General features: G+C 50.6%; 1 protein-coding gene and 1 long non-coding RNA gene across 2 annotated transcripts in view; one reads left to right on the top strand and one right to left on the bottom strand.

Annotated features, from left to right (window-relative positions):
- Window positions 1-1,514: 1,514 nt before the first annotated feature.
- Window positions 1,515-20,400, bottom strand: LOC115655381. The gene is made up of 3 exons (XR_004001370.1): window positions 20,321-20,400; window positions 18,071-18,076; window positions 1,515-1,527 (listed from the first exon to the last, which is right to left on the bottom strand). It is a non-coding gene; the product is annotated as an uncharacterized LOC115655381 (long non-coding RNA).
- WNT8B (Wnt family member 8B) overlaps window positions 19,562-21,157 on the top strand; it is a 53,578-nt gene continuing 51,982 nt past the window's right edge. Inside the window, exon 1 of the mRNA XM_030570770.1 lies at window positions 19,562-19,619. The gene's annotated coding sequence lies outside the window, so the exon portion shown is untranslated. The remainder of the gene's footprint in view (window positions 19,620-21,157) is intronic.

Raw genomic sequence — 21,157 nt, 5'->3', positions numbered from 1 at the left:
CAACCGCATTTGAAAGAAGTTGCTAGCATACACGCCCATGCTTGTAAAAGGTTCTGACCTGATGTCCTTCCGGCAGGGCACAGGCTGTGAAGACCAGTACCAATGTAAGCCAAGCAGTCAAGTTAATGGGTTTGCCATGTACACTAGTACTGGACAAAATGCAAGGGAACTGCCAAGGAATCCACAGTGGAAATTCAGTCTTCAACTTAGACTCTACCTAATGGAGCAAGTATAGGACACACCACAGTAACTGCACAGATTTCACTGGGGCTGGAGGAATTTTTATTGTGTCACCCTACCCTGGTGCCACACAATGAGCACATCACAGTGAGGGCAGAATCCAGCCTCCTCCCCATAAATCTGGGCTGAGTAGATGAGTTGCATAGGCTACCTTTATGGCGATGGGGGATGATGGAAGGCAGAGGGGCTTGGTGGAAGGCGGGGGGCTCCCACCACAGAAGTGCCAATAGCCACCCCCTCAGGAGAGGGGAACTGCCATGAAGCAGCCAGGGTAAGCTGATTACTGGGGGCAAACTGACAGTGCAAGGCCAGGACTAGGGTCAGAGGAATAACAACAAGGGAACCAGCAGTGGACAGTGCTGGCCTAGGGGGACCAGACAGCAAGTGTGAAAAATTGGGACGGGGGTGGGAGGGTAATAGGAGCCTATATAAGAAAAAGACCCCAAAATTGGGACTGTCCCTATAAAATTGGGACATCTGGTCACCCTATGCTGGCCTAGTCTGATCTCCAGTGGGGTCCACCCAGATATGAGATTGGCTGCCCCCACAGGAAAGGGGAGAAACCAAAATGGACCAACACAGGGGACAAATGAGAAGGCTTGGGGCACGCATCCAGAAAGTGGATGGAGTCAGAGGCACATCACAACATGAGCACCAGAAGGTGCTGGATTCCAGAGGGAAAGTACCTGTCAGCAGAACTGGAAGCCTGGGATGTGCCTGCCCCCCAGAGATTTCCTCCAGCAGGTAACAGGGCAGGTCATTCTCCACAGCCCATGGCACGTGCTTTGGCTGGTGCTCATTGCAACGTGTGCAGCTGACCTCTAGGAAGGGGGCTGAAGCCACAGACTAATGCACTAAGAGACCATTGAGCGCAAAAAGGAGAATGACTAATACTGTGACCGGGCCAGGATGGCCGATACTCTCCTCTCCCAGCAGCAGGGCCCCACCACTGATCCCATGCACCCACGCTCCCTGTGGCTCCCCGTGCTGCCTCCATATGGATCTTGCATTGATTTCACTAGGAGGAGGCAGTCCAGTCCCAACCACCCAGTGCGGCAGAAGCTGTAGGTATCTGGGGTGGATCCATTTTTGGAGATAGGAGTGTGTGACAGCAGTTTCTGCACAGAGAGGCAAAGACTGGATTGTTTTCAAGGGGCTTAGGGAATTAGGGAACCAACCCCTATTGGTGGTTAATGGTGTTTGGGTGCCTGATTCCTCTCATCCCTTTTGGGAATCCCAGCCACAGGCTTTAGTGGTGACACAGGGTCTAGCGTCCCCTCCCTGCAACTATTGGGCAGTTCACAGCGGTGGACAGGTTTCACCAGGCTCCCCTGCAAATGCCATCAAGCTGTGCACCTCCGAACCACGACCGGGTGGACCCAGGCCTTTATATCCCCCCCGCCCCCGCCGCGGCAGCGCCTGGCGCCCCTCCCCAGGAGGACATGGCTTTGGCAAGCACCCCTCCTCCTGCAGCACCGCGCCCACAAGGCGAGCACGGCGCCGGACAGAGCTGCGAGGGCCAGCGGGGCCAGCAGCGCATTGGCTGGCACGCGGCCCCTCTGTGCCCCGGAGGAGCAGAGGTTACTGCCGGTCATTCACCCCCTCCCTCAGCGCGCACAAGCACTACGCCCTCTGCAACAGCCTACAGCGCCTGACCGCGTCTCGACCAATGCGCAGCCCAGCTCCTTGTCTGATCCGAGCTCCGCCAATCAGGGCCCAGGGCGGCTGCTCCCTCCCCTTCTGTGTGTGACTTGGCAGGCCGGGCTGTGGGTTAACCCTTCCCGCGCCAAGGGGCAGACACGCTGCACCTGGACCGGGTGGAGGTGTCTCCTGGCCGCGAGCTCCCTGCGTTGCGCCGAGCTAGTGCGGAGCCCTCCCTAGTGCGGGCTGGGTCGTGCCCTGGTGCCGGTCCCCTGATTGCAGCCAGGGGGGTGCCCCAGCCGGGCACTGCCCCAGCGCAGCGGGGCAGCGAGCCCCCCACTTCCCCGGGGTGCGCTTCTTCCCTCCCAACTGCGCTAGAGAGCCAGTCTTAGCGCTGGCCCCGGGCCTAGTTAAGCATTGATCCCTCGGGAGCAGCCCTTGGGCCAGAGAGAGACACGGTGACCCAGTGGTATGGGACCCAGGGCGGCAGGCAGCCTCCAAACACCCCAAGCCTGAGCACCGCCCATGATGTGGGCATCTACACAGCAGTTTGTGAATTGCTCTGCACCCAGCGAACACCCACAGTAAAGGAACAGCCTGGACTCCCCAGCCAGCCTGTGGGGAATTCTGTGAACAATGAAACCGAATCACCCCGAGACGCCCTTTGCAGCGGGACTCTGCCAGTTCTCCCATAAATGACTCAAATCAGTTGCAATTGCAAATGTAAATATTTAATGCATTTGAATCATTGATGAGCTGAGATATAGGAGCTTCCTCTGCCTGCTTTACTCCCTGTGTGGGTTCTCGTCAGAGCATCCTGGCCTGGGCTAATAATGGTATGGTTTTGTTAGGCATGTCGGGGCCATGGGAGCTACTCAAGAGATTCTAGTAGCTGATTATCTGCTAGCAGAGGTATTGCTGCTACCTCCTCCACCTCCCATTGCACTTGCATAGGGCAGGAATTGCCCATAGGCTTCTGTGTCTGCACCAGCCATTTTGACTTAGCTGACTTTCCTCTGCCCTTTTGGATCAGTGTTTGTTGTAACTCTCAGGGTTTTATCATGTCACGCTAGTTAGTGCCTTTCTCAGACTTCTAGCTCCTGAGTCAGGTGTATAGGAGAGAAACTTGGCTTTGGGTTTTTTCAGCAAAGTCTCTGGCCTTGTGAAAAGCTATAAAACATGACCTCTTCAAGGCAAAGACAACAAACCCAGCACTTACTTGTTATTCTTGATTTTTAAGCCAACCTCATGTTTGCAGGGCGGTGAGACACAGGAGTTTTGAACACTTGGGCATGGCTATATCCTTGTAAATGGCTTCTTTCCAAAATTAATACCCAGACTAAATATAAAAGAATACAAACTGATCCTGAAGGTACTAACAATATCCTTATTACTGTTTAACCAATGGGACTACTCGCGGTACAGCTAGTAGTGAATATTTTCAGAATCAAGTAGTTATTTTGCATAAAACATTTCCTAAGCAGCCCCTTTGTCACTATGTGTCACGGAGTCACTTAGGTGATGTTCTGGAACTACTCCATACAAAGCCAGTGAGGACTCTGGGGGAGTCTCTTCTCTCTGAGCATACTGTCTCCAGGGCAAGAAGCTAACACAGTTTTGACCTTCCTGGGTCTGACCTCAGAGCATTCAGCATTCCCTTCCACACCATGCGCTTCACGCAGCGAGTCTGCCCAGGTGGGGCTCCTGGGGAAGCCAGAGGGCCCTGCACCCCAACTCTGCAGTCAGATGTGACTCTCAGCCAGCCAGTAAAACAGAAGGTTTATTAGTCGATAGGAACACAGCATAGGACAGAACTTGTTAGCACAGAAATCAGTGACTTTCAGCTAAGTCCATCTTGGCGGGGAAGGGAGCCCAGAGCCAGGGCTGTGGTCCTCCCCCTGCACCTCAAGCCAGCTGAGACTGATTCACTTCCAGCTGCCTGGCCCCTGCCCTGCCCTGCCCATTGCTCCTCCTGTGGCCTTTGTCTCGCTTCCTGGTTCAAGAGTCACCTGGTCGCATCCCCCTCCTGGGTCTCAAGTTACAAAGGGGCAACCATAGAATCCGTGCACGCAGCTGGAGCAACCCCCGCAAAAGTCACACACCCTTATTCCTACCAGTTAGATATTGGTGCAATACACATGGAAACTGAGGAAAACACAGCATTCATGCAAAACAGTAAGACTCACATAGGCTCACGTGCAATATAAGGGAAAATCCCCACTTTGTCACACTATGCTTTACAGAGATCAAATGCAAATAAGGCGAGAGAGATTCAGAGGCATGGGCAAAGGGATGCTTTCAGATTAAATGGAGGAGGTGGGGAAATGCAGGATGGCTGTTCCAGATGGCAGGCACTGCAGGGGAGAAGGCTCTTGCACCAGTCTGAAGGATGTCGGTGGGGACTTCAGGCTCTGCTACAGAGCAAAGTACATGCAGTGCAAAGTACCAAAAAGATATGTGCATAGCTTCTCTTGTGACCTGTGACTGCTCTGAGGTTCCTTTCTTGGTACATTTGTAACTAGCTGCAATGCATCTGATGTCCTTAAGATATAATTGTGACAGACATGGACAGATCTTAAGAACATATAAGAACATAAGAACGGCTATACTGGGTCAGACCAAAGGTCCATGTAGCCCACTATCCAGTCCTGACAGTGGCCAATGCCAGGTGCCACAGAACAGGGCCGGCTTTAGGCCTATTCCACCAATTAGCCCGAATCGGGCCCCACGCCTAAGAGGGCCCCGCGCCCAGTGAGAATCCCTTCCCTGGCTAGAGGCGCCTTTTTAATTTTTACATACTTGGCGGTGCTGCGGTTCTTCAGCGGCACTTCAGCAGCGGGTCCTTCGCTTGCTCTGGGTCTTCGGTGGCACTTTGGTGGCGGGTCCTTCAGTGCCGCCAAAGACCTGGAGCAAGTGAAGGACCTGCCACTGAAGTGCTGCCGAAGACTCAGAGCACTGCCCAGTGAGTACAAGCCCCACGTGTTTTTTTACGTGTGTTTTTTTTTAGTCATCCCTGCCGGGGCCCCGTTGAAACTGTTCAAATTGGGCCCCGCACTTCCTAAAGCCAGACCTGCCCCAGAGGGAATGAACAGACAGGTTATCAAGTGATCCATCCTCTGTCGCCCATTCCCAGCTTCTGGCAAACACCTTATTGAATTATGGTGTGAGCGTCCCAGAAGGGTCTCAGTACAGGGCATGCAGGCCTCTTCGCACAGCAACAAGCTTTCCCTGGAAGCCCCTCTCGCAGGTTGCTGATACTCAGGGTATGGCTACACAGCGCTTTGAAGTTTCGAGTGTGGTCGCAGTGCCAGCACTGGGAGAGAGCTCTCCCAGCGCTGCACGTACTCCACATCCTCTACAGGTGTAGCTTGCAGCGCTGGGAGCCGCGCTCCCAGCGCTGCGGCACTGATTACACTGACGCTTTACAGCGCTGTATCTTGCAGCACTCGGGGTTTTTATTTTCACACCCCTGAGTGCGAAAGTTGCAGTGCTGTAAAGTGCCAGTGTAGCCATGGCCTCAGGCTGGCTGATGCTAACTAACAGATTTACTTACAGACCCTGTGGGTCAGAAGGGCCATGGTGAGCACTGCAAACACTGTGTGATAGTTCAGTACAGGAGTCAGCAAGCACTGGTATCTAGACCTGGAAATGCCAAGCCTTCAAACCCTCAGCCAGAGAGTTCTTACTGTTCTTTCCTTCTTTCACAGGTTATGCTGTTGGGTTACTTATGGGCTGGCACATCAACAGGCTGGTTATGGCTTTACCCAGCTAATCTGCCTCCCTCCTCCCCTGGCAGGTCTTAGCTAGCCTGGCTCCTGCTACAATGGCCCAAGGCTGACTTTTCTTGGCTAAGCTTTGGGGACACTCGATTTCTCTGCAGCAGTAAAAGGAAGCACCTTTCTGTCTGCACCTAGAGATGGAGATCTCCCCAGTGGTGGGGCTGGAGGCCCAGAGTCTGACTTAAGCCTGTCCAAGCAAGCCGCATTAACGTGGTTGCAGATACTTGCTTGGATGTTCACTAGCTAGGAAGGGTTGGGTGGCGTGAACAGCTGCCCCTTTCCATTCCAGCCCTGCTTCCTAAAACCCCAGGAGTCTGATCCCCACAGGGCATGTGTGGAGTAGTGTGTGAGCAACCAAACCCACTCAGGTGCTAATCTAACACTGTTTCCATTTATCTACCCTCATGACAGCAGTATGTAGGTCCCTCCACAACCATCCACTGGATTTATCAATTCAGCACAGCTCCCCTGGAAGGCAGAGATGTATTGTCCCTGATTTACAGGGGAGAAACTGAGACACAAGGTAGGTTAAGCGACATGCCCAAGGTCATACATAGAGTCTGTGGCTGAGCCTGGAACTCAGATCTCCTGAGACTGTCTAGTGAACCACTAGCCCATCCTTCTACCCCAGCTCTTGTCCCCTTGCTCTCAGCCACCATCCAACACATGGTGAGGTTTGTGTGAAGAGGCCTGTGCGAAGAGGCCTGCCTGCAGTACAGACATGCCCTGTACTGAGACCCTTCTGGGACGCTCACTCCATCTCCATGGGGGGCATGGTCCCTGTATTGCAGGGAGGAAATTAATGCCCTCCTGAGAGTAATGCTGCAGCTGGGTATAGCCCTTACAGCCCACCTGGGTGCTTCAGCCTAGGAAGGGCATTACAGCACCAAATGGGGGAAGTGGAGAGCAACAGCAGTGCCTACACAACAGGAGCCTCCGAGCTCTGAGGAGTGAGTGATGGAGCCAGACTGCTTCTCATTGGATGAGGGGAGAGTCAGAGAGGCCCTTTGATCATTCTGAAACCCAACAGAGTCCCCCAAACCGTGGCCAGGATGGACCAAGTCAATAGATAAGAATCCATGGACATAAAGGTTGTGCGGGCATGAGTTTGGAACAATGGGGGCAGGAGAGAGTCATGCGGCATGTCCTCAGCAAATATTGCTTAAAACCCTTCTACCATTGCACCGCGTACAGGTCACTTGAGCCAAGGGAAACTCTGGCTGGCAAATGATCCAACATCTTTGGGCGATTTCTTGTCTGTCTCTAAACCAGGTGCCTGATTGGCATTAGCCCAACTGGACAGGGCTCCGATGCAGAGAAAGGATTACATTTAAAATCACCTCTAAAAATGACCAGGAAGATCAGCCACCACCCTATCTCCCTGCTGATGTAGGAAAGAGCCTCCAACAGCAGAGTGACTGCTGTGCTGTACCAAGTGTAACCAAGAACAGCATACAGTGACTCCTTAGAGAGGAAGGATGACCCAGTGGTTAGGGTGCTAGCCTGGGACCTGAGCTGTACTCCTGGTTTTGCCACAGGCATTCTGTGTGAGCTTGGGCAGGTCGCAGTCTCTCTGGGCTTCAGTCCCCCCTCTGTACAAAGGGGTTAATAGCACTGCCCTGCTTCCTAGGGTGTTATGAGAGAAAATGCACTAAGGACTGTCAGGTGCTCAGATGCTATGGTAACAGGGCCATATACATATCATCAGTACAGAAGAGCTTCTTCTGCCAAACAGGTCATTGGCTCCTGGAACAGTCTGTCCAAAACCAAATGAAATCCCGGAGGTCCCCTGCCCTGCACACTGACTGTGCTTCTGTGTCTGAAGTGTGCCTGCGTGTACTGGGCATGGGAGATCTCTGGTTCTCTTCCCATGCTATGAGCCAAATTCTGCCCTCAACTTCAGCAGGAGTTGCATGCCCATATCTGAGGGCAGAGTCTGGCTGTAAGCATCTAGATTTCTAAAGGAAACTGAAATGGCTTTGACTAAGATTCAATGGAACCTCCTTGGCATTCAGCTTGAAAGCCCCAGAAATCATAGAATTGTGTGATCGGAAGAGCATCTAGTCCAGTCCCCTGCACTCATGGCAGGACTAAGTACTACCTAGACCAGAGGTGGGCAAACTTTTTGGCCCAAGGGCCACATTGGGGAATAGAAATTGTATGGTGGGCCATGAATGCTCACAGAATTGGGGTTGGGCTGCAAGAGGGGGTGCGGGCTCTGGGGTGGGGCTGGGGATGAGGAGTTTGGGGGGTAGGAAGGTGCTCTGGGTTGGGATAGAGGGATTTGGAGGGCAGGAGGGGGATCAGGGGTGGGGCATGGATGCAGGAAGGGGTGCAGGTTCTGGCTGGGGGTACGGGCTCTGGGGTGGGACTGGTGATGAGAGGTTTGGGGTGCAGGAGGATGCTCCAGGCTGGTATTGAGGGGTTTGGAGAGTGGGAGGAGAATCAGGGCTGGGGCAGGGGGTTGGAACATGGGGTGAGGCTCAGGGGGTGCAGGCTCCGAGCGGTGCTTAGCTCAAGTGGCTCCTGGAAGCAGTGGCATGTCCATCTCTGGCTTCTACATGGAGGCGTGGCCAGACAGCTCAGCACACTGCCCCATCTGCAGGCACTGTCCCTGCAGCTCCCATTGGAGCGTGTCGGAGCTGGAACGGGGTCCTGCCGCGGCTTCCAGGAGCCACATAGTGCAGCCCTGACCTTGAGCCCCCGGTGGAGCAGGGCCAAGCCACGTGGTGCGGCCCTGACCCAGCGCCGCAGTTGGAGCGAGACCGAGCCGTGTGGTGCGGCTCGCGGGCTGGCTTAAAATGGCTTATGGCCCAGATCCAGCCTGTGGGCTGTAATTTGCACACCCTGATCTAGACCATCCCTGACAGGTGGTTGTCTAACTTGCTCTTAAAAATCTCCACTGATGAAGATTCCACAACCTCCCTAAGCAAATTATTCCTGTGCTTTACCACCCTGATAGTTAGGAAGTTCTTCCTAACGTCCAATCTAAACCACCCTTGTTGCAATTTAAACCCATCGTTTCTTGTTTTATCTTCAGAGGTTAAGGAGAACAATTTCTCTCCCTTCTCCATGTAACAACCTTTAACAGGTACAGCAGGGGGCTGGGAGACAGGAGACCTTGGATCCTTCCCCAACTCTGCCACTGATTCTGTGACCTTCAGCCAGTCACTTGGGCTCACATTTTCAAAATAGGACAACAATAATAATAACGCCCAGCTCTGGTCTAGCACTTTGCACTAGCAAGTCTCCAAAGCGCCTTACAAAGCAGGTCAGTATCGTTATTAAAAGTGCCCATTCATTTTGGGGTGTCTCATCCTGAGATGCCTCAGGCTCCATCTGGCTCTTAAAGCTGCTGCAGGGACTCAGAGCCTCTAAGAAAGATCAGGTGCCAGGTGTCTCACATTGACCAGCCCAAAATTAAGAAGCACATTTTAATATGGAGGCCCCTACTTTTCTCTGCCTCAGCTTGTTCTGCCTGCCCATCTTTCTACGGCACAAGTCACCACAGTATCCAAGCGCATCAATTGTGTAATAAGAGGGATAACAACTAACCCGCCTCTGAAAAGCATGCTGAGGTCTGTGGATGAAAGATGTAATATCAATACTGAATGCCACCGAAAGTAAAAAACACAGGGACTTGCATATAATAAGACAGCCCCTGCCTCAAGGAGTTTACAGTCACAATTGACAAAGAAAGTATTACTAATCCCCTTGTCTATGCAGCGAAAGAGGCGCAGAAAGTTCACATGATTTGCAAGAGGCCTCCCAGGGAGTCTATGACAAAGCTGTGAATTCAGCACAGATCTCCTGAGTCACCCCTACAGGGCCATCCCTCCAGAGCAGTCAGAACCACTTCAAATGTTTTTTAAAAAGAAGGATATTCCCAGACAAAAGATGTTGACAGCTGAAGCTTAACTCTCAATTTTGGGTTATTTTCCCTGTTCATTGACGATTATATAAATATATATATACTTTCTTCTTGGGAGGATTTTGTGCCTTCAGTTAGTGATATAAACTCTCAGCATTACCTGCACCCAATGAAGTTTTTCCTCTGTTGTCATACACTTGAGCTCTTATAACCACAGTGAACAAGTGCTATAATGTAATGTATAATGTAGATTTCTAGTAACTTTCCCCCCCTACCATTGTCCTCACAGCATAATCCCCAATTTGAAAGCACCCTCTGTTGAGTGCCAGCTTGTACCTGCATAAATGAACTGCTGGGTGCAAATGTTAGCCTTTAGACAGCTAACTGATTTCCCTGCAATTCAGGCATATATTAAAGTGCAAGCATTTGTGCCACACAGATAAGTATGGGTGCAGTGTTAGGATCCCCATTCTGAGCTCATAAACCCACACTTGCTCTGGACTGGAGCCTGGAGGGAAAAGTTAGCCCCAGCTGTGTTTCATCTTATTTAATGTCATTTTACTAGATTTTATAGCAAAGCTGTATAAGGGTTAACTACTTATCTTTTTCTAACTTGCATTACCCAGACATGTGAAATGCTTTTTCATGGGGTTAGAAAGTCTGATGATGACAGGACAAACATTTCTGAAAACATTATTTACCTTCGATTAATTCAGCTTTACTAAAACTTAAAGGCAACCAGGGACATTTGGATGCCAATAGGCTTAAGCTGACAGATCCCTTTATAATGTTCTACTGTAACACCAGTGTTATACAATTCTCATGCTTCAGGGCAAAAGCTAATCACCTCCTGGATCAGGAGATATTTCCTCCCCACCCCAGCATTGCATAAGTGAGTAGGTGCTTGAGGAGGCTGATTTACAGTCCTGTGAAACATCAGGTGTTGGCTGCTATAAGAGAAGAAATAATGGAGTGGATGAACTAACTGTCCGATCTGGCCTGGTGATGTCTAAGAAGCCACAAAGGGTTTATTTAGAAAATTGTCTGTGGCCGTATCAATGCACTTGCCCCACAGCAGCCAGAAGAAATTGGAATGGTAAAGCCCATTGCAGTGGAGACTGAATTAAATGCAGTGTAAACAGAATAAAGATAAAAATGAGCTTGAATCAGGTAACGAAAAGCCACACCCATGCTCCACATGTATGTATGTGCTTTGGCAGCTCAGAGATCACGTGGTTCTATTATCAGGAGTGACCAAAGGCAAGCAGCTCCCGCTGACCTCCAGGGGAGCTGTTAGATGCTCTTTCAAAAGTCTGGCCCCTTCCAGGGGACTGCTTATGGCTATAGCCATTTTGAGAATTTTGGTCCCAATCCATTCATTACAATGGCATTAAGGGCTGGAGGCAGCTCACCAGCCAGGGCAGCAAATAAAGCTCCCAATGACAGCAGAATTTCAGTCCTGTTATGCATGGATGGATTTATTTCTCAAAATTGCAATAGTCTAGCATCAGACAGACAACTAAGCTAGGTCTGTTCCCCAGAGAAGGGGCCTCCTGCAGGAGCCTGCTTGCTCCCTGCATGGTTGGCTGCTTTCATCTGAGGACCAGCTGACCTGCAGGCTCTTACCTGATCCCTGCCCCCACCCCATTACCTGGGAGACAACTAATGGGTCACAGTGAGAGAGAGAGGGCTAAGTGCCCTCCCTAAGAGGGCCAGCTCACTCTATGACAAGACCCATCAAAGAGATGTTCCTGGTGATGATCTCAAGCAGGAGGGCTGGAAGAGGCCCCATTCACTTGCAGTGCCTTGCAAATAATTCCATTAACTTTAATAGCCCCCTTAGGACAGCGAACTCCTCCCCTGTGAACCCGAGTACACACTGCAGGCCGGTGCTTGCAGCCCAAGAGTTCATGGGATGCTCCAGCTGGGCAGTCCTCCCATCACTTGGCAGAGATCCTATCACCCATAAAGTTCAGTGAACATCTGATTCCAAGGCAGGCTACTTCCTGCCCTTGACACCCATATGCCCAGGCAGACAGAGCCTCTGCTCCGCTGTCAGCACCAACTGGGTCCCAAGTGCGTTGGTGGTGAGGGGTTTGATTGACAAACAGTGATCAGAGCCACAACAGCGAATCCAAGGTTTCTAACTGCGTGGGCCTCTCGTCCCTGCAAACACCAGAGACCTCCCTCCTCATCCCAAGGGCAAGTATCCTAGGGAAAGGGAGCTCAGGAGCCCTGCATCATTGTAGCTGCTGCAAGCTTGATAGTGGGGACCCTCCTCTTCCTTCCCCCTCTCTTGCCTGTCCCTGAAACAAGTCAGCCACCCGACCTGGACGAAAACAAACTTGCTGCCTCAGTCAAAGGATCCCTCATCTCATCTTCTCCTGCTCTGCCTGCAATCTCAGCAGTTGGGCCTTTCTACATCGACCCTCTAGTGTTTCTGGGCACAACAGGCCCCCAAACTGCTGGCACCCCAGGCTAGTATCCCCAAGTATATTATGATTTGTATGGCAGGAGCATCTTGGGCCCCAAACCAAGCTCAGGGTCCCGTTGTGCAAGGTGCTGTACACACACACACACACACATACACGCAGATTAAGAGACAGACCTTGGCCCACAAAACATAGGTAAAGTATGCTAGGTGACACAGGATTAGAATCCAGATCTCCTGACTTGCAGCCCAGGGTGCTATCTAACCAATTATGTTGTCCAGTCTGAGTGTCTAATAACCTCTAGTGAGCTCTGAGGGTGAGCCTTTATACTTCCAGGTCACTGCCTGACCCTCTGAGGAGCGGGCTTAGTGCTCCCTAGCTCCACCCACTCCAGTCTGCGGATGGACTTGTCCCGCTCCGGGGCGGCAGGGAGCCACACTGCCTCATTACAGGGCTTCTGTAATACATACGTGCAAAGTGGAGAAGGCTCTGGAAAGGGAGGGCATGGAAATCTCTGGCATTCAGTGATGGCTTGTTATCTGAGGCCCAGCTGATTATCAGGCTAAAAGGCCACAAGTACAGTCGCTGGGATTTTGTGGTTCCTGATGAGTGTGATGCTGGGCAGAATCAAGGGACTTTGATTCGATGTGATTCAATTCGATTTGATTCAATTCAACAAGGCTTTATTCAATATGTACAAGAGGAGAGCCCCTGGTACAAAAATCAGGCGGAATCCCTCCAGCAAGGAGCCCCTCCCCTTGCTATTTTATAGCGCATGGCAGTTACATAACAAGTTACATAACAACTTACATAACATGACCCTCTAACCAATCTGAGTTAACCTTTCCATATATGGATTTGTTTATCACATGGTCATAGTTCTCCATTCCACATGCTGAGCTCACCCCCCTTCCCCTGGCCTTCTCTGGAATATTCCTAGGCTGGTGAGCCACAGCATGCTTCCCAATGCATAAGCACTCGGCAAACCACGTTTTATCCAAAATGAACATAAGCATACCCTTCACTGTCAAACCTCAATTTGCACGGCATTTCAATAGAAATTGTGCAAAAAGATACCAAGAATCTATGGGAAATAAGGATTTAGGTTCCAGGTTCACAAGATGACCTCCCTAATTTATCCATGTAAACGTGGGGGTGCCGGGGCTCGACCCTCTCCAGGGAGGAGGAGAGCCACGCCGGCCCACTCTACTCCGGTTGGCCCAGGAAGTTGGCCCAGGAAGTTAGCCCGGAGTGGGGTGGCAGAGGGGACGTACGCCCTCCCACTCCACTGTGTCCCAGCCTGGGATCTCCCAGTGGGGTCACTCCGCTGGTCAGTCAGTGGGGTTCCTGGTCGCAATACACTGACATAGGCTCTGGCAATTACTCGGCCTGACTGGGGTCGGCTGCCCCCGGGCTGCTTCCGTACTCCCACTCGGGACCTACCTGGGTCCTAACATTGGCCTCAGCGGGGTCCAGGAGCACAGGCTCGTCATGACCGGGGCTTGGTGGTAGGTCTGGGAGCTCCTCGGGATACTCGCGCCACGGTAGCGCCAGCGACTCATCCGGGTAGCAGCAGGCGTGGGGAAGCCCCGGCGGCTCCTCTGGGTAGTAGGCGCGGGGAAGCTCAGGCAGCTCCTCCTGGTAGCGAGCGCGGGGAAGCTCAGGCAGCTCCTCATGGTAGCAAGCGCGGGGAAGCTCTGGCCAGTCCGGGCGGCTCCCCTGGGTCGCTGGCGGCTCCCAGTTTCGAGCTCCCGGAGGGCCATCTGTTCTCTCCAGTCGCTGGGGCCTGACTGAGCTCTGAGGGCCGGCTTTTATAGTTCCGGGTCACTGCCTGACCTTTTGAGGGGTGGGCTCAGAGTTCCGTAGCTCCGCCCACTCTGGCCTGTGCCTGGGCTTGACCCTCTCTGGGGAGGAGGGGAGCCATGCCGGCCCACTACAATCCAATATAGGTTTTATTTAAAAAATGTAGTTAAATTTATACTTGCTACTAACCTTTACTGATGTTGAAGATCATAGAGTATCATAGATGAACTTGACATGATGATAATGCTGATGTTGTTGAAGTCAGAACTCTGAGGGTTCATCTGGGGTGTCTGGGGAGGCTGGGGAGCATGGAGGCAGGAGGAATTGGGGCTGCCTCCGCTCACCCCCTCCAGCTGGCCTTGCAGGGGGAGATGGACAATCTGGCCAGGGGTCTCCCAGCCCCAGGCGTGCACATGGGGAGTGGGGTCAGGCTGTTGGGGCTTGCCCCACTCCACCTGGCCAGTGCTCCACTCTGGAGCGGAGTCGGGACATGGGCTCTCGTCCCACTCTGCCTGCTTGCCCTGCTCCGCCTGCCTGCCTGGCACTCCAGCCCGGGAACAGGGTTGGGGGCTTACCCCGCTCACCTGCTGGGCATTCCAGCCAGGGAGTGCGCAAGCCCCGAACCCACTCCCCAGCTAGAGTGCCGGGCGGGGCGAGCCCCTGACTCCACTCACCAGGTGAGCCTCCACACCCTGACCCCAATCTCCGGGTCCGCACCTTGGGCTCGGGGGCCCCTGGTCTGAGTGTCCATTGTCCCCCGCAAGGCCAACTGGAGGGAGTGAAAGGAGGCAGCTCCGATCCCTTCTGCCCCATTCCTCCTGCCTCTCCTCCCCTGCCATTTCCCACCCAGCCCACCCAAGTGTCCCATCCTGACTATGCCACTGATCTGTACATCTTGGTGATCGCACTGCACCATGTAAAAGTGAATCCATACCGTGTACAAAAAAAAAGGGTCACAATTTATTGACCGTGCATAACTGAAATCATGCAAAAAAAATACTGTGTATATCGAGGCCCGACTGTACCTTAGAATCATAGAATATCAGGGTTGGAAGGGACCTCAGGAGGTCATCCAGTCCAACCCCCTGCTCAAAGCAAGACCAAACCCCCAACTAAATCATCCCAGCCAGGGCTTTATCAAGCCTGAGCTTAAAAACCTCTAAGGAAGGAGATTCCACAACCTCCCTAGGTAACCCATTCCAGTGCTCCACCACCCTCCTAGTGAAAATTTTTTTCCTAATATCCAACTTAAACCTCCCCCACTGCAACTTGAGACCATTACTCCTTGTTCTGTCTTCTGGTACCACTAAGAACAGTCTAGATCCATCCTCTTTGGAACCCCATTTCAGGTAGTTGAAAGCAGCTATCAAATTCCCCCTCATTCTTCTCTTCTGCAGACTAAACAATCCCAGTTCCCTCAAACTCAGTCATGCCATGTGCTCCAGCCCCCTCATCATTTTTGTTGCCCTCTGCTGGACTCTTTCCAATTTTTCCACATCCTTCTTGTCGTGTGGGGCCCAAAACTAGACACAGTACTCCAGGTGAGGCCTCATCAATGTCGAATAGATGGGAATGATCTTGTCCCTCAGTTTGCTAGCAATGCCCCTACTTATACAGCCCAAAATGCCATTAGCTTTCTTGGCAACAAGGGCACACTGTTGACTCATATCCAGCTTCTTATCCACTGTAACCCCTAGGTCCTTTTCTGCAGAGCTGCTGCCTAGCCATTCGGTCCCTAGTCTGTAGCAGTGCATAGGATTCTTCTGTCCTAAGTGCAGGACTCTGCACTTGTCCTTGTTGAACCTCATCAGGTTTCTTTTGGCCCAATCCTCTAATTTGTCTAGGTCCCGCTGTATCCTGTCCCTACCCTCCAGCGTATCTACCACTCTTTCCAGGTTAGTGTCATCTGCAAACTTGCTGAGAGTGCAGTCCACACCATCCTCCAGATCATTAATAAAGATACTGAACAAAACCGGCCTCAGGACTGACCCTTGGGGCACTCCGCTTGAAACTGGCTGCCAACTAGACATGGAGCCATTGATCACTACCCGTTGAGCCTGACGATCTAGCCAGCTTTCTATCTACCTTATAGTCCATTCATCCAGCCCATACTTCTTTAAGTTGCCAGCAAGAATACTGTGGGAGACCGTATCAAAAGCTTTGCTAAAGTCAAGGAATAACACATCCACTGCTTTCCCCTCATCCACAGATCCAGTTATCTCCTCATAGAAGGCAATTAGGTTAGTCAGGCATGACTTTCCCTTGGTGAATCCATTCTGACTGTTCCTGATCACTTTCCTCTCCTCTAAGTGTTTCAGAATTGATTCCTTGAGGACCTGCTCCATGATTTTTCCAGGGACTGAGGTGAGGCTGACAGGTCTGTTGTTCCCTGAATCCTCCTTCTTCCTTTTTTTTAAAGTTGGGTACTACATTAGCCTTTTTCCAGTCATCTGGGACCTCCCCCGATCGCCATGAGTTTTCAAAGATAATGGCCAATGGCTCTGCAATCACATCCACCAATTCCTTTAGCACCCTCAGATGCAGTGCAAACCCATGGATTTGTGCTCATCCAGCTTTCCTAAATAGTCCCGAACCACTTCTTTCTCCACAGAGGGCTGGTCGTCACCTCCCCATGCTGTGCTGCCCAGTGCAGTAGTCTGGGAGCTGACCTTGTTCATGAAGAAAGAGGCAAAAAAAGCATTGAGTACATTAGCTTTTTCCACATCCTCTGTCACTAGGTTGCCTCCCTTATCCAGTAAGGGGCCCACACTTTCCTTGACTTTCTTCTTGTTGCTCATATACCTGAAGAAACCTTATTTCCACTGCTCCCTGCAGGGATCAGGTAGGGATCAGATTCCCCTCCTCCCTCTTGCCCAGGGGAACGGACCTGCTTTGCCTGCTCAGTGTTGGACTGATTTGGGTTTGGAGAAATGAACGCCTCTCTCTGTGCATAAAGGGACAGGCATCCTGCTGCTGTTAGGAGCTTTGTTTGCTGCATCGGCCAGTGAGGTGGTCCCAGCAGCCTACAGACACTAACAGTGTTGTCACCCCGAATGGACTGGGACCACTATCGCCCTTGGTCACCTGGAAGGGCCCAGATTTCCAGAGTGCTGAGCAACTGGAGGTCAGTGGGAGCTTGCCGGCACTAGCCACTTCTGACAATACAGCCACTCGGGCCCTGAATCAGCAAAGCACATAAGCACCTGCTAAGCGTCTGCAGAATCCAGGTCTAAGGGTGGCTGTGGAGTGTGTAATGTAGGCTCCAGAGGCCTCTGAATGCTGCCCCTCTTGTTACCCCATCATGGCCAAATACCCAGGCTAACCCAGAGTGAAATAAAAACAAACAGCCCCCTCCTCCCAACAACAATAGTCCCCTGTAACAGAGAATCCCCATATCTGGTGTCAGACCCTGCTGCTGCCTGACTTTCCCCATTCTCTGCCAAGGGAAGTGCCACTTTCACATTGCTCTACCCTACCAAGACCTGAGTTACTAACGTCACCAGTTTAAAGACAAAGCTCCAACCCTCCATTCCCTGCCTTTTTCTCCAGGCTCAGCAGTCCCTCAATGGTTTTGCACCTGCCCCTCAGTGCGGGTGGCTCCAGGTAGACCTCTCCCTCTGGCTGGTAGGGAGAACTTTCCCCTTATTCCTCCTTACCCAGGGGCCCATCTGGGTCCCTGGCAGGTGCCTCCTGGTGCCAGGCCCACTCTGGGCTCCTACAAGATTTCTCCTGTCTTTCCTAGCCCCTCCCCCCATTTCTCTTTTTTATGGTGAAGCAGAGTTGACTGAATAGTCCACACCTGCCACTGACTCTAATTCCTCAGTACTCAGCAGTTTATATTCTCTTAGTTTACCCTGTGTCTTTCAGTAATGTAACAAGGCCTTTCTAATAATACTCCACTTCCCTGAGGTTTTTATTAAAGAACAATGTAATGTTTGCAAAAAAAACCAGGAGTACTTGTGGCACCAGACTAACAAATTTATTTGAGCATAAGCTTTCATGGGCTACAGCCCGGAGGCCAATACCATTGAATTGTGGCCACACTAACCCTAATCTGAAATGGCAATACCGATTTCAGCACTACTCCCCTCGTCGGGGAGGAGTACAGATATCAGTATTAAGAGCCCTTTATATCGGTATAAAGGGTTTTGTTGTGTGGACGGGTGCAGGGTTAACGTGATTTAACGCTGCTAAATTCGATATAAACTCATAGTGTAGACCAGGCCTTACAGCGCTTTTAGCTGCTTTGTCTGACATTTTGTTCCCTGTTACCCAGTATGGGCTGGGATTCAGACTAATGCTACATTAACCTCCATCTGTACTAACTGTGTTATTCAAAATATAACTTCATTGATTAAATCACTTCTACAAGCTGAGACACCCTTTTTTATTGCCATAAGGTCTGAGACTGAATCAGACAAGATGATGGCTGCTGCTGGGTGGACATCTCAGGTCCAATTTAATTCTAGCATTATTGCTAGTAATTTGACTGTCATGACAGCCACATAGTCATATTGTTTTAGATTCCCAGTTCCCAATTTTGGTGTACAATATGCCATCTCTACTTTTCCTGTTTTTTTCTTTTTTGGACCCATCTGTATGTATTTGACAAAACCATCTCCATTTTACATCTGTATAGTGGTATACTTCTGTCTCTTTTTTACCCTTCTTTTTATAAAATAAGTCTAAATCCACACATGAACATGCAACTTTCCATCCATAACTAATTTTCCCATGACTAAAAGTTTTGATTTCATTCTGCTTTTCCTTGTTTTTCAACTTCTGCATCCACATTTTAACTGGAACGGTATGTGGAGTTCTAACATTGCATGTTATAGTTCACCTGTCGAAAACCCGACCATTCCCACATCTTTGTTTGGTACTTCCATCATTGTGGTTCCTGTTAACTTTGACCCAGAATGATCAGGTCCAGTAGTTTCATTTGCAGTGTAACTGGCATTTTGCTAGAAGCTATGTGTAGCGTGCATATAATAACTGCACCACATGCAATTTGTAGTGCCTGGGCTTGTATTAAATCTAATTTTGTAAATTCTGATTTTGATGCTGAGCTAAAAGCTTGGCAGCCATAGTCAATAACTGGTCTGATTAAGGCTCTATATACCATCAGCAGTGCTTTCTTATCCGCCCCCAGTTAGTCCCAGCGAGACTTTTAAGCAGGTTAATCATTTCTGTACATTTATCGTTAACACAGTTTATACAATATTTCTAAAATAATTTAGAATCAAATATTATCCCTAAGGATTTGAACCTTAACTCAATCTGTTTTCCATACAGATACAGCTTATGTTCCTTTGCCACTTTTCTTTTTATAAAGAACAACTCTTTGGCTTTGGCAATGGAGACCCTGAAACCCCAGGCATTTCCCTAGAGGTCTCTCGTAAGGTGTTGTTGATGATCTTTTCTGCCATCTCAATATTCCTGCTGCTAACCCACAAAGCACAATCAGAGCACAGAGCACAATCATCTGCGAATAGAGTGACACCTACCTGGGCATGTATTTGTTCTGGGCGATCACGTATCATAATATCAAATGAGGTTGGGCTGATACTTCCCTATATAATATTAAAAATGATACACCACAGGGAAGTATCAGCCCAAACTTCTTTGATATTGTGATACACGAATAGGTGCCGACTCTGTGGGTGCTGTGGGGCTGGAGCACCCGCAAGAAAAAATCAGTGCGGCAGCCAAGCCCCCGCCCCCCCCCCGCTCCCTCCTCCAAGCGTGCCGCATCCCCGCTCCTCTCACATCCCAGGTCTTACTGGGACTGACAACACAGTTAGAAGCTTTGATAATGAGAAAGCAGAAGTTTTAGCAGAAACTTTCTGAGGGGTGAGTAATGATGAAAATCTTAGCAAAATTTTCCAGAAGATTAAAAGACAATTCATTGAAGAAAGTCATGGTCTATGATGTAGTTGGAGTAAAGAGGACGGTGCTACACTGAATGAATGATTTTGTATGTGGGAACTTGAGAAAGCAATAGATATCGGCAAGAGTATATCTCCAGATAAAGATAACAGATGTAAGATAATGTTGAAACTTCTCTCTGAAAGCAGTTTGAGGGTTCTCTTGCAATTATTTAACACTATATGGGGCAAAGGAATGATATGGGTAGGGTGGAAACGCAGTAGGAATTTCAATATGAAACCCAGGCAAGTGATCCACAAAAGTGGATGTGTGACCAAGTGGAAATGTTCTTAATGTGTTCTTTGAATACTGAGTGGGGAGTGTTGACCTGGGAAGGGTGCAGGGGAGTTTTGCTGGGACTATCTGCATTGGGGATGGGAAACTTTCCTTGAGGGATGACACCTGAGCACGTAACATGAGAACCCAAGAGAGGGTTGGAGGCCAGGTGACACTTCTGCCCTGGAAACTGGACAAAGGCTGGGGGAGGAGCCGGGGGGGGGGGGGAGGCTTGGTGAGATGACTGGAGGGAGTTTCGGTTTGGAACTGGCTGGGAAAATGGAGGGGAGCCCAGATGGGGCTCTGGCCTCCCAACGGGACTCTGGCCTCCCTGACCCCTCAAGACAGACCTAACTGAGGGGGTCTTGTTGTCTGTACCTGCAAGACTGTCTTGGACTGTGTTCCTGTCATCTAAATAAACCTTCTGTTTTACTGGCTAGCTGAGAGTCATGGTGAATTGCAGGCAGCTGGGGGTGCAGGGATTTGGGAGGCGCTGGGGGGTGAGGGGAGTTGAAAGGGGGGCTGCCAGTGCTTGCTCAGCACCCCTCATTTTTTCCCCATGAGTGCTCCAGCCCTGGAGCACCCACAGAGTCGGTGCCTATATTAACATCACCTAATCTTATTTCTTTGCCTAGGAAGCTTACAATTATAATATCCTGGTTTATTTCCTTGCTTTTTTGCTAACATCATTGGATTCTGCTTCTACTCTTTTCTCTCCCCCCCACTACTTTGTATCCATTCCCATCTCTAAAATCACCCAGCCCTTTCCTCTTTCTGAGACAGCTTCGTATAGGAAGCCCAGGCTGCTATCATCTGATACTTGGTCACCTGACCCAACCACTGGCCCAAATCCATCAGCTGGGTCACAGATGGCTAGGCACAGGTGGGACTGAGTCCAACTCCCCACCCTGTGACAACCAGCCACTGAAGTCAGTGGCAAAGCTTCCATTGATTTCAGTTCAGATACTATATTTATGTATTAGCCGTATGAAGACTAGAAGGAAACAAAAGAATTCTCTAGCAAGGCCTGAAGGGAACTTTGCAGTGTGCTTAGTTGGCTGTCAAGGGTGAGGTTGAAGAGTGTCCAGTTTTTTACCAGAATACCTGGTCAAAAAGGGATCCTGGCAGCACCAGTTTGCACTGCTGACCGGGCCGTTAAAAGTCTGATTGGCAACACAGTGCGGCTG

This window comes from Gopherus evgoodei, chromosome 7 (assembly GCF_007399415.2).
Source record: "Gopherus evgoodei ecotype Sinaloan lineage chromosome 7, rGopEvg1_v1.p, whole genome shotgun sequence".
In the NCBI taxonomy this organism is placed as follows: domain Eukaryota; kingdom Metazoa; phylum Chordata; order Testudines; family Testudinidae; genus Gopherus; species Gopherus evgoodei.
The sequence above is the reverse complement of the archived record's forward strand: the minus strand, read 5'-3'. Positions and strand labels throughout refer to the sequence as shown.